The sequence below is a fragment of the Artibeus jamaicensis genome, unplaced genomic scaffold (assembly GCF_021234435.1).
Source record: "Artibeus jamaicensis isolate MK-2021 breed Jamaican fruit bat unplaced genomic scaffold, CSHL_Jam_final contig_60, whole genome shotgun sequence".
Lineage (NCBI taxonomy): Eukaryota > Metazoa > Chordata > Mammalia > Chiroptera > Phyllostomidae > Artibeus > Artibeus jamaicensis.
Genome location: NW_026521900.1, coordinates 9,846,685 through 9,858,691, shown reverse-complemented (window position 1 = coordinate 9,858,691; position 12,007 = coordinate 9,846,685). Strand labels below are relative to the sequence as shown.

Sequence of the window (12,007 nt, the reverse complement as noted above, 5' to 3'; positions counted from 1 at the left end):
CTATAAATTACTATAAATTACTGAAAGCCAAAGTATAGGATGGCATAACAGTACAAAGCTCCTGGGCTACACATGGGTGACCGCAGGTATTTTCATCTTCTTACATTTTTTTTCCTGCAGGAACCCCTCTAGATTCTTACAGGGAGGATAGGGAAAATCTCAGAGAAAGCTTTTCATCATTAGGCTGGTTGGCTGAGAAAAGCAGCACCCATTGTGAAATCCACCCAGACCCCTTTCCTTTATCTCCAGCACAGAACAAAAGCCTTAAGCTGAAGGGGGAAGGGCTTAAAACCCATGGCTTGAGGACACTGGTGTCTTCACTGCAGCAAGGGAAAAGAAACAGGGGAAAAAGGAAAAGCAGCTCACTCCTAGAGGAGGGGCAGGAGATCTTGTAAAGGACACACTCAAGACCCAGGTTCCAGTACCTGCCTAAGTTTTAGGCCAAATCAAATCATCAGAGAACTCCTTACTCCCCCACGAACCACCACCTGGCATATCAGCTACATGGTTAGCAACAGTGGAATACAACTGGGAGGGCTGTAAGGAACAACTCTTGGGAAAGAGCACAAAGGAAATACCCAAAGCCAAGCAGGAGGCATAAAAAGGTATCACTAGAGGAATCAGAAATCTCTGGTGCCAATAGCAAAAACAAACATCAAATACATCCCAACTCCCCTGGCCTAGGTTAACTCAAGCACCCACACTAAAGGCATGGTAGAAAGAAAACCTGTGTTCTTCTCCAAAAATATCAATTATTTACCTCAGTATTTCCTACCCACATTCAGCTTTCAACATATTTTTGAGGCATAATGAAAGGCAAGGTAATATTCCAAGTGACAAAGCAATCATCAGATCCAGACTTAGTATGACACAGATGTTGGGGCTATCAGAATGAAATTATAATTATGATTAATATGTAAAGACTCTAGTGGAAGAAGTAGATAAATGCAAAACAAATGGACAATTTCAGAGAAACAGAAACTATAAGAAGGAATCAACTGGAAATGCTAGAAATAAAAAACCACAGGGGAAAAAAAAAACATGCTAAACAGCAGACTGGACATAGCCAAGGAAAGAATCAGCGAGAATGAAGGTCGAGTTTATTGATCAGATCAATAATATTAAAACAGACCCTGGCTGGTGTGGCTCAGTGGACTGAGTGCGGGTCTGTGAACCAAAGCGTTGCTGGTTTGATTCCCAGTCAGGACACATGCCTGGGTTGCAGGCCAGGTCCCCAGTAGGGGGTGCACAAGAGAGGCAATCACACATTGATGTTTCACCCCTGCCTTTTTCTCCCTCCCTTCCCTTCTCTCTAAAAATAAATAAATAAAATCTTTTAAAGGAAAACTTATTTGAACAAATCATAAAGGAGACTTTCCCCAATCTGGCAAAGGCAATAGACTTCCAGGAAATCCAGGAAGCTCAGAGAGTCCCAAAGAATTTGGACCCAAAAAGGAACACACCAAGACACATCATCATTACATTAGCCAAGATGAAAATGAAGGAGAGAATTCTAGAAGCAGCAAGAGATAAGGGGACAGTCACCTACAAAGGAGTTCCCATCACTGTCAGTGGATTTCTCAAAAGAAACCTTACAGGCAAGAAGGGGCTGGAAAGAAGTATTCCAAGTCATGAAATCCCAAGACCTACAACCAAGATTGCTCTATCCAGCAAAGCTTTCATTTAGAATGGAAGGACAGATAAAGTGCTTCTCGAATAAGATCAAATTCAAGGAGTTCATCATCATCAAGCCCTTATTATATGAAATGTTAAAGGGACTTAACTAAGAAAAAGAAGATAAGAAAGATGAGCAATGAAAGGACAGCAAACTCAAAGTTATTAAGAACCACACCTAAAACAAAAGCAAACTAAGGACAGCTAGATCGGGAGCATAACCATAGAAATGAAGATCATGTGGAGGGTTAGCAACAGGGGAGTGGGAGAAGGAGAAGGGGGGAGAAGGTACAGAAAATAAGTAGCATAGATGGTAGGTAGAAAATAGTCGGGGGGAGGGCAAGTATAGTATGGGAAATATAGAATCTAAACAACTTGAGACACGTGGTCATAAACTAAAGGGGAGAAATGGTGGGGGAGAGGTGTGCAGGGTGGAGGAGAATGAAGGGGGGAAATAGAACAACTGTAATGGAATAATCAATAAAATATATTCTAAAAATTAAATTAAAACAAAAAGAGATGAAAGAGTGAAAAAATAGAACATAGCTTACAAAACCTGGGACAATATCAAACAGCATAGCATACTTGTAATTGGAATGCCAGAAAGAGAAGGGGGAAAATGGAGCACAAGAATTATTTGAAGAAATAATGGCTGAGTACTTTTCCAAAATTTATGATAGACAACACACCATAGATACAAGAAACTCAGAGAACACCAATCTGGATAAACAGAAAAGAAATAAAAAAGCCACACTGAGGCAAAGACAGACTTTGAAGGCATCCATAGGAAAAGAGACATGTTAACTACAGAGGAACATAGATAAGAATTATAGCAGACTTATCAAAAACCACATAAACAAAACAACAGTGGAATTATATGCTGAAAGAGGGAAAATAATTGTTAACTCAATTCTATATCCCATGAACACATCCTTCAAAAGTGAAGGAAAAAATGAAGACTTTCTCAGACAAACAAAACAAACAAAAAAATTACTGCCAGCAGAGCTGGCAGTAAAAAAATGTTAAAGGAAAATTCTTTAGTAGAAACACTATGATTAAAGTAAGAACTTGGATTAGCATAAATAAATGAGCATTAGAAAAAGAATAATTTAAGGTAGAATATTTTGTTTTCAAAGTGTATGAAAAGCCAATTTCCAAGACATTAACCAAGGGCCAATCTTGCAAGCAGGCCTCATACAGCAAACAGCCTCAGAAATACTATGTTTACTCTTTTCAGTACGAAAGAGTATATGTTATTAAAAACATACAGCTAACATCATACTTAATGATAAGAGAATGCCTTCCAAGATTGGAACAAGTTAAGCATGTCTTCTCTCACCACTACAATTCTGTTAAAGAAGAAAGAAGTGAGAGCACTCATATTACCTGATTTCAAGACTTAACTATAAAGCTATACTAATCAAGACTTTGTGATAATGGTAAAATGATAGACACATAGGTCAATGCAACATAACAGAGAGCCTAGGAATAGGCCCACACAAGCACAGTCAAATTTTTGACACAGGTGCAAAAACAATTCAATGGAGAAAGATAGTCTTTTCAACAAATGATTCTGGAGCTACAGGACTAGCATATGCAGGAAAATGAACCTTAACACACAGCTCACATACATTCATGACTAGTGGGAACGCAAAATGGTACAACTGCATTTGGAATACGGTTCAGCTGTTTCTTATAAAAACTCAGCCATCTCACTCCTAGGTACTTACCCAAATAAAGTGAAAACTTATATTTACACAAAAACTTGTATGCTAATGTTAACTGCAGCTTTATTCATAATTGCCAAGAACTAGAAGCAGCCAAATTGTCCTTCAATTCCATTATGTGAATTGAACAAATGGTGCTACATCCATACAATGAAACATTAGTCAGTGATAAAAGGAACAGGCTAGTAATTCACATAATATGAATGAGTCAAGTAAAACAGGGGTCCTCAACCTCCTTTTTCCCCATCTGTGGACACCAGTGGCACTATAAGCTCTGTCTCTGGTCCCGCCACCCCATCACCCACCCCATCTGTGGAAAAATTGTCTTCCAAGAAACCTGGTGCCAAAAAGGTTGGGGATTGCTGAAAAGAAGACAGACCAAAAAGTACATATTGTATGAGTCCACTCACAGATGACATTTTGGAAAAGGCAGAATTATAGTTAAAAATTCAGAAGTACACTATTCTGAGGCATTTCTAGGAAACAAAACTGAGAGGATTTATCTATCTATTTATTTAAATAGAGATAGCTCTGGCAAGGTCAACTAAGGTGGGAGTCCATGGAAGTTCACATCACCATCACCATATACCACCTCTCTTTAAATCAATGTATTTAATTTTAAAAATAGGGTAGTATATGCACATGGCTTAAAATTCAAAAAGTATACATAAAACTATATGCAGTGAAAATTCTCCCTCCATCCCTCTACCCTGGCCACGTATGACACCAAATTATCAGAGTCTTGAATATCCTTCCAGAAATATTTTATGTCTATGTATGCAAAAATGTACTTGCATGTATTATTGCTCCCATTATCTATTTTACACAAATGGTAGCATATAATACACATTGTTCTGTTTCTTGCTTTTTTCATTTTGTAGATCTTGGAGATCATACAATATCAGTGTAATGTTCTAATGCACAATCAAGCCTTGATTGATACTTTGGATATTATGGATCTTTCGCTATTATAAGCAATCAATACTCCAAGTAATATGCCAATATTTGTTGAATAAATTCCTGTAAGTGCTTGCTGGGTCAAATGATATGTGCGCATTTATAATTTTGATTTTATTTTTATATAGTTTCAAGTCACTGACTTTGAAAATGTCAGGGATTTTTCATTTTTAACTTTTATCCTAGGTGAAAAGAAGGGAAGCTGAGATTCTATCACCAGGCAATTTTCTGGAGGAATGTACACTCTAAGATGTACAATGTGAGCCTTAGAATGTACACTCTTAAGTTTCCCACACATACTTCCTAGAATCCAGCTGCATTTTCATGCAATACATTTCAGGCTACAAGCTAGTTATAAAGCCTGTTTCAGTCATGTGAAAGGTGTTACTTCTGAAATCTTCACAATCACAAGGCCAAATTGCTGGCCCCTGGCCACTCACTTCACAGCACAATATATGATACTCCCCTGCAATCACAGGGAGATTTTTAAATCTCCATCAAATAAAACATCTATAGAGAATCCTTTGTCTTTGTTATAATGCCCACATAAGGATTTCTTCTCTTAGGTAAAAACTATAAATCACATAATAAAAGTTATGAGGAAAGAATACAAATGTTTCCCTCATTTTCAGGTAGTGATGGATTCCTAATTAACTGTCTTTTTTCTTGACTATAAACTCTAGTATAGCCTACAAATTTTGTGATAAAGCTTGAACAGTCAGAGAAAGACAAATACCATATGACTTAACTTATATGTGGAATCTAAAGAACAAAATAAATGAATTGAAACAGACTCACAGACACAAAGTGAACTGGTGGTTGCCAAAGGGGAGGAGTGTTCAGGTACTGGGTGAAAAACATGAAGGGATTAAGAAGCACAAATTGGTAGTCACAAAATACTCATGGGGACATAAGAAAAGCATAGAGAATATAGCCTGTATTATTGCAGTAACTATGTATGGTGCCATTTGGGGTACTGGAAATATTGAGGGGAACACTATGATCAACCACTAAGTTGTACACCTGAAACCAATACAAAATAAATTGAGAGAAAAAAAAACTTGAACAGGAGGCTGGGGAAACCCAGGGGTGGGGCTCCTTTCATAACAGCCACACAAGATCAGTGGGCAATCAAGCCACTCATAAGAATATCTATGTCCAGAGCCGCACTGTCTCCCTTTGGTTTCCTCATGGAAAAACCATCACTGAGCTCTGCTTTCACTAAGAGTAGACAGAAGGAAGGTAACACAATCATTATTTAGTCTTCAGAACACATTACATTTAGATTTATCAAAGGAAAAGAGGTTATATCCATTAATAATTATTATGTATTACTACAGTAATACCCTCTATTTTCATATCTCCTCATATCCATATCTTTGGATGGTCCGCACCCATAATGACTCTGGGCTTGACCATGGAGGCACTCCTATGCTTTGGCTGATAGAACAATATCAAATGTGACACAAGACGACACTTGAGAACTGCTTTGGCACTGATGCTTGCTCTTGCTTGCTGCTGTTTGTATCTTTGGGACCACCATGTTGAACAGTCCAGACTAGCCAGCTGGAGGAGAGACCATTTGTAGTAGAGATGAGCCACCCTGGCTTAGGTTCTCCTAGATCAACCAGTCTGCCAATCACAAGATCACCTGCACCCAAACCTAACTGACACAAGCTATTTCAAAGTAAATATGTTTGTCATCTGATACACATGGAAAGGGGAACAGCACAATGGTTTTCCCCATGAAGTTTAGTTTGCATATAAGAAATAGTTTCAAACAGAAAAACCTCTAGTACCTGGATTAGAATAAATAAATATGTAAGTATTGAAAAATGCCTAAGTCTTCCCAGATTCTCACAAATGTGCTGTCTGTCATCACAGATGGTAGATACCAAAAAAACAAAAAACATAAAAAATTTCCATTTAGTCACTGAACCATCTTTATCGTGATATATTTAAATCAAAGTCTTATACTCAACAGTTCCATTTGTAACACGAACAACAACTCAGGTTTTCAAGAATTTTTCTCCCAATTCTACATTTTTATCTTTTATCCCATTTGACAAGGCCTGGTGAAAGCTGAAGAGTTCCCTTAATGCAGCCTAAAAAGTATCAGATATATGAGACTAGTTAAACTTCCTTCTAGAAGCAGTCTACAGGACTAGCTTCTAGCAATGCAGTACCTCTTTTTAGCTATGTTAATGATGGGAAGTAAAAACTGTTTAAGATCTATATACCTGGGTTAGAAACACTGCCTGTATTAGATCACAAAGTGGGATACTGAAGGGGAAATGACTTTATTAAACTACTTTTGTTTAGGTCTCACTAGATGCTTTTCTGGATTAAACACACACACACTCTTTAAGAAAAAGTGAAAAACACCTTCCAGCAGCTTTCCATTGCCCTTGGAATAAAACACAAGCTCCTTAATAAGGTCCCATAAGGCCCTGTAAATCTTTCCCAGCCTACTTCATCTCTCTTTCCCCAGGTCCTAGCCAAACCTCTGAGGATCCTTTCCACATCTCTCTCCCACCTCAGTGCCCTCACAACACCTGCTATTCCTTCTTACTGGCAATCCATTCTCTCTGGCTTGTATCTTGCTTATTCCTGCTCATCCTTCAGGGCCCACAGCATCTTGCTGGTCTCCCTCACAAAAGCATTCTTTCTCTCACTTGCTGTGTGACCTGGGGAAGTTACCATTGCTTCTCCTCTTTGAGCCTCGCACCTCAGAGAGATATCCTAAGTTTAAGCATTTGGCACAGTGCTCAGCACACAGGAAACGGTCAACAAGCCATCACTGCTGTCATTGTTATCTCATATAAAGTAATCTCCATCATAGCACTTAGTACAATTAGTAATTATTTATTTGTAGAAAAAATGGAACCCCTCCATTCCACCTTACTATCTAATACCTTTCATGCTATTTCCCCACATACTATATTTTTGGAGGGGAAGATGAAATGAATGATTACAGAGCAATTGTTATCTCAATTATTACCTCAGAGATGTGGTTTGGCAGATGCAGAAACTGAGGCCAAGATCAAGTAGTAGATTAGAATCCAAATTGGCCTCACTCCATAGTCTGTGCTGGGTGCATTGACACCAAAGGCTTCCTAACTCATGAACTTTGTCATCTAAGAGCAGCAAAGCTCAGAGAGGGCGGATCTTCACATTCACATACACCCCAAAGGACTCCCAGGTATCTACTCTTCAGCTCCTTAACAGGCCTGGAGTTCCAATCATCCCCTGCAAACTCCTTCAGCAGAACACTTCCTGACTCTGATGGTAGTTTTCCTTATTTCCTTTCCACTGGATATTGAGGTCTTAAGGGGATGAGTATCTTTCATCTCTTATGCCTACAGCAAATAGGAAGCATGCAATACATGTTTCCTGACTGAATTATTTAAAATGTTGGAGAATATATATGGCTGCAAAGTTGGGGGGTGGTAGAGTGTATTTTCATAACAATATTTAAATTTGGCAGTTAGGAACAAATAACAATGATAACAAAAGAGTTTATCTTAACCATTTTACAACTGATAGCGATTTCTATACCCAGCACCAGAGATTCCAGGTGATTTACAAATGTGTGTTTTATGGCAGTATGTAGACTTTACTCCAACTCTGGGGCCCTACAACACCATCGATGTTCTGCTGTACCCCATGGATGCACGTGAGTCACTCTTCATGACAAGATGTCCTTGACAAATACCAGTCTCCCAATGGTTACTCTTGAATTGTTCATAAAAAGAAACAGAAAGGGCAAATGATAAAGCAAATGGGAACAAACTGTTAATAACTGGAAAACTTGGGTAAAAGGAATACAGGAGTTCTTTGTACTATTCCTGCAACTTTTTGTAATTATAATCACAAAAGTAAGATTTTAAAATTAAAAAAAAAATTTTCCCAGGAGATTCTAAGACACAAGGCCTAGTGTATTGGCCATATTGGTACCACATTCTCTTGCCAACTATTCCCAAAAAACACACTCTAGGCTTGAGTTTCCTTGCCTATCAGCCAATATCAAAGGACAAGGAGCTTCCTGAGTAGCAGGGCTCAGCCATAGTTTCTGGGTTGTGACACAGGATTAAATTATTTACTGCTCAAAATGTATTAATAAATGCTTTGATACCTCCTATTGGTCAAAGCCCCAGTACTATTTCCCCACACTAGGCCCCTTACTTTCTTCAGTTGTCTGTCCTCTGAGTTCTCACTTTCCTTTTCCCAAACTTAGCTATGGGGTCAGGCAAATTCTCCCTAGGACCATTTTCTCTTGCTGTCTCCTAAGGGAGCACTGAGACAGTTCTGATGGTAAGAGCTTTACTGCTATTGTCTGTTGGAGAAACCTATAGGGAGGAGACAAAAATAACCATGGGGGAGTCACAAACAATCCAGAAAACAGAAAACTCAAAGGAGTAGTTACTTGGTCTGTAATGATCACTTACTAGCACACTTTTATTTATTCAGTACTTTTACCCATTCATCCTAGACCCTACCCAACCCACAAACCAAAACGCTTCAGCTTTCCCAGCCATTGTAACTGGAACAACAGGTAGAAAATTGTAAATGACTCGAGTGTCCCCATGTTAGCCATTTTAGGAGAGTGCCAGATGGGTGTCACCCAACACCCACCCCCTAACTATAAGGAGAAGTAAGTAAAGGTCATATGGTAAGCCAGCATATGATGTCTACCTTCTTCAGCTCCTGTTTTGTGGAAGCTACAAAAGGTATTATGTCCTAAGATAATGTTCAACCTCTGTCCCTGATCAAGGCTTATAAGAACCCTCTGTAGTGACATGTCTTCACGAATACCTGATGCCTCCTGCCTCCCCAAGTTCCCCCCAGATACTTGCCTAGTTCCAGCCAGACATCAAAGTAATAGGAAAAAGAAGAAAGGCTTTGTGTAGGTTAGGGGAGAAGTGGGTTGCTATGGCTGTTGGAACACAAGGGAGGGAAAAGACTAGCATTATCAAAGGATCATATCCAACTTACAAGCCTTCAACATCCTTTGTTCTTTAACTTCTGTTAACATATATGTTTCAATTCTCAGAGCCCTGTACCATTACCTGACCTGTTCCTGAGAACCTCCTTTACAAGCCATATGGTGGGTCACAGGTACCCCTAAGTCACTCCAAGTCACTGCTTCCAAGTCACTCCCAGTTGATCACAAATACTTTAGGAAGGAATGGGAGGCCCTAACACTTTTCCTTACCTGTAACCAAGATTCATAGGCTCGTCCAGTTGAGAAGGCCAAGGAGTAGCAATATGTCTCAGAAAACAGGTAGACAGAAAGTGTGGGTTCTAGAACCAGACCTGTATTGTCTGCACAAAGAATTGCTGTTTCCAGGCAACAATATTAGGTTAAGAACTCTTTTCTAGCAAACAAAAGTGTAGAGAAGAGCATACTTAAAGAAAAGGTGGTAATGATGGTAGTTCACACTAACTGAGAAGCACTTACCAAAGATCTCATGTAATTCCTTCACCTCTTGAAAAGAAGTATCATCCTTTTGCAGTTCAATTATTTAAGCTCAGAGCTCACTTTAAATGTAAAAACAAAATGTTATGAAGGCAGAATACTCCTAGGATAAACTAAAAAGAATAAAACATTTATTTCCACTTCTCTGAAGAGTAATTATATGATGTGCTCAAAGGATGAGAACCACATTATTCAAAGAGTACAGAAGTGAGGCTGAGATTCACATTCTCATTATTTACAGATATTATGAAATTATTAAAATAAATAAAAACACAATGCTTTGTTCAGGCCGACTGACTCCTCTCCCATACACACCTCTCTCCCCCAAGCTAAGAAGTGGCTGCAGGGAAGGTATTTAAGAGAACTACTCTGGAAAAGTGGATTCTGGGTTGCTTAAAGTAAGCCAAGATGTTGTACAGTCTTTACCTAAATTATTTTAGAGTTAGAAGCAGACAGTTATCTTTACCAGGTTGAATACAGGGAATGAGGTCGTTTTTCCCTTCAGGCCACTGGAAACACGGTTCTGATTTCTTACACAATCAGATGGCGGAAGGGGGTGGGGGGGCACTGGCATCTCCTCCTCAGCTTCACAGTTAAACGGAACTCACATCAAAAAAATCTCGCGCACATCTGAGGCCATCAATTTCCTTGCAACTTAGAAAGTCAGAAAAGTGGCCAAACAAGTTTCTTGCCAAATGCCTAGAAGCCACATATGTCCCAGAGCTACAGAATGATACCTACAATTTTTAAAGATATTTATTCCTTTAACTTAAAAAAATTAATTATTTTTCAAGTACAGTTTTCTGTCTTTTACTCCCATCCCAGCCCACCCCCCCAGTCCTCCCCCCTCCCTCCCATTTCCACCCCTGTTAGTTTTGATACAAACTTTTAACATGCCTTCACATACCACCATTATGGTCACTAACTTAGGATCCCGCCCCCTTTCCCTTCTCCCACATAAGAAACGCAGGTTGTCCTCCGCAATTTAAAGCCTGACTTTTTCGAAGTAGTGGTTCTGAAAAGCGAGAGAGTAAGACTAAAAGCAAGCTATCTTTTTTTTTTTTTTTTTAAATCAATTGCCCGGTGGCGGAGGGAATAAAGCCAATTCAATTGCTGGAGAAAAGTTAACTTTGCTGAGCCCAGCGGTGGGAAAATTTCCCCAGAAGACTCGCAAAGCCCTACTTTTCCCACCCCTAGGACCGCCTGGGGCTCCGTGACCGGCGGCAGTCTCGGATCCGCAGCGCCCGAACAATAACGTGAGGGGGAGGGAAAGTTCGCTAGCCCGCGGAGCGCCCGGGCTCACGGGGGGCCTCGCTGCTCCCCGCACTACCCAGGCCCCCTCTCCCCGCACTCTGTTCTTCCTGCCCCCCAACATCGAAATAGCTGGGGCGCGCCCCCGCTCCCCGAGCATCTGGTCCCAGGCAGCCTGCAGAGCAGGTCCTCCCGCCGCGAGTTTGACCCCGTGAGCCCCGAGATCAAGCAGAGGATAGGGAACGAGGGGGCGTCGGGAGGAGGAACCGGAGGGAACGGCTGCAACAGTTATGGCGCTCCACGCTGCCCGAATGTGGCTGCAGCGAAGCCCAGGCGCCCGCTCCCGCCCCCCGCGCCGGCCACAGCCGGCCACTTTACCTCAGTGAGCACACGCTCTCAGCCCCCAGGCGCCCGAGCGCCTCGAGGCTGGGCCGGGACGCTGCACCCCAAGTGGCCAGCTCCAGCTCCCCGAAGCCGCCCCTCCGGTGCCCACCCGTCGCGCCGCCCCCCAGCCCGCTAGCGCCGCGTCCGGCCTCAGTGGCGCCTACCTTGGCGCAGCCGGTCGCGGCTCCCTCCGGGCTCCACGCTCCGTCCAGCACTGCCCAGCGAGTCCGGCAGGAGTGGTAACCGCCCCCCGAACTGCTCGCTTTCTTCTCTCCCCTCCCTCGCACCTGCCCCCTAATCTCCTCCCCTCCCCCGCCCCCCGCCCAGCCGCCCAACGCGGTGGGGCCGCCCCTAACGCCTCAGCTCCCGCCCTCGGCCCTCGCCTGCCGGGCCCGTCAGGCCTTAGCGCTGGGATAGCCGTTGGGCGGCGGCAGAGCCGCGGCGCCTGAAGCAGCCCGGAGCACTATTGTATTCCTGACACTGAGCGCTCCCACGCTCCGCCTCTTCCCCTTCCTTCCTCACTCTCCCGCACCCC

The 12,007-nt window shown here is 41.8% G+C and overlaps 1 protein-coding gene across 3 annotated transcripts in view; it reads right to left on the bottom strand.

Annotated features, from left to right (window-relative positions):
• The window catches only part of JADE3 (jade family PHD finger 3), a 148,819-nt gene that overhangs the window by 136,696 nt on the left and 116 nt on the right, over positions 1-12,007 (bottom strand). Inside the window, exons 1-2 of one of the 3 annotated variants that reach the window (XM_037160393.2) lie at positions 11,637-11,735; positions 9,820-9,899 (exon numbers count right to left, since the gene is read on the bottom strand). The exons of 1 other annotated variant lie outside the window; for it this stretch is intronic. The gene's annotated coding sequence lies outside the window, so the exon portion shown is untranslated. Of the gene's footprint in view, positions 1-9,819; positions 9,900-11,636; positions 11,736-12,007 lie in introns of those variants that run through there. One more of the 3 variants, XM_053670600.1, reaches the window with a different exon arrangement.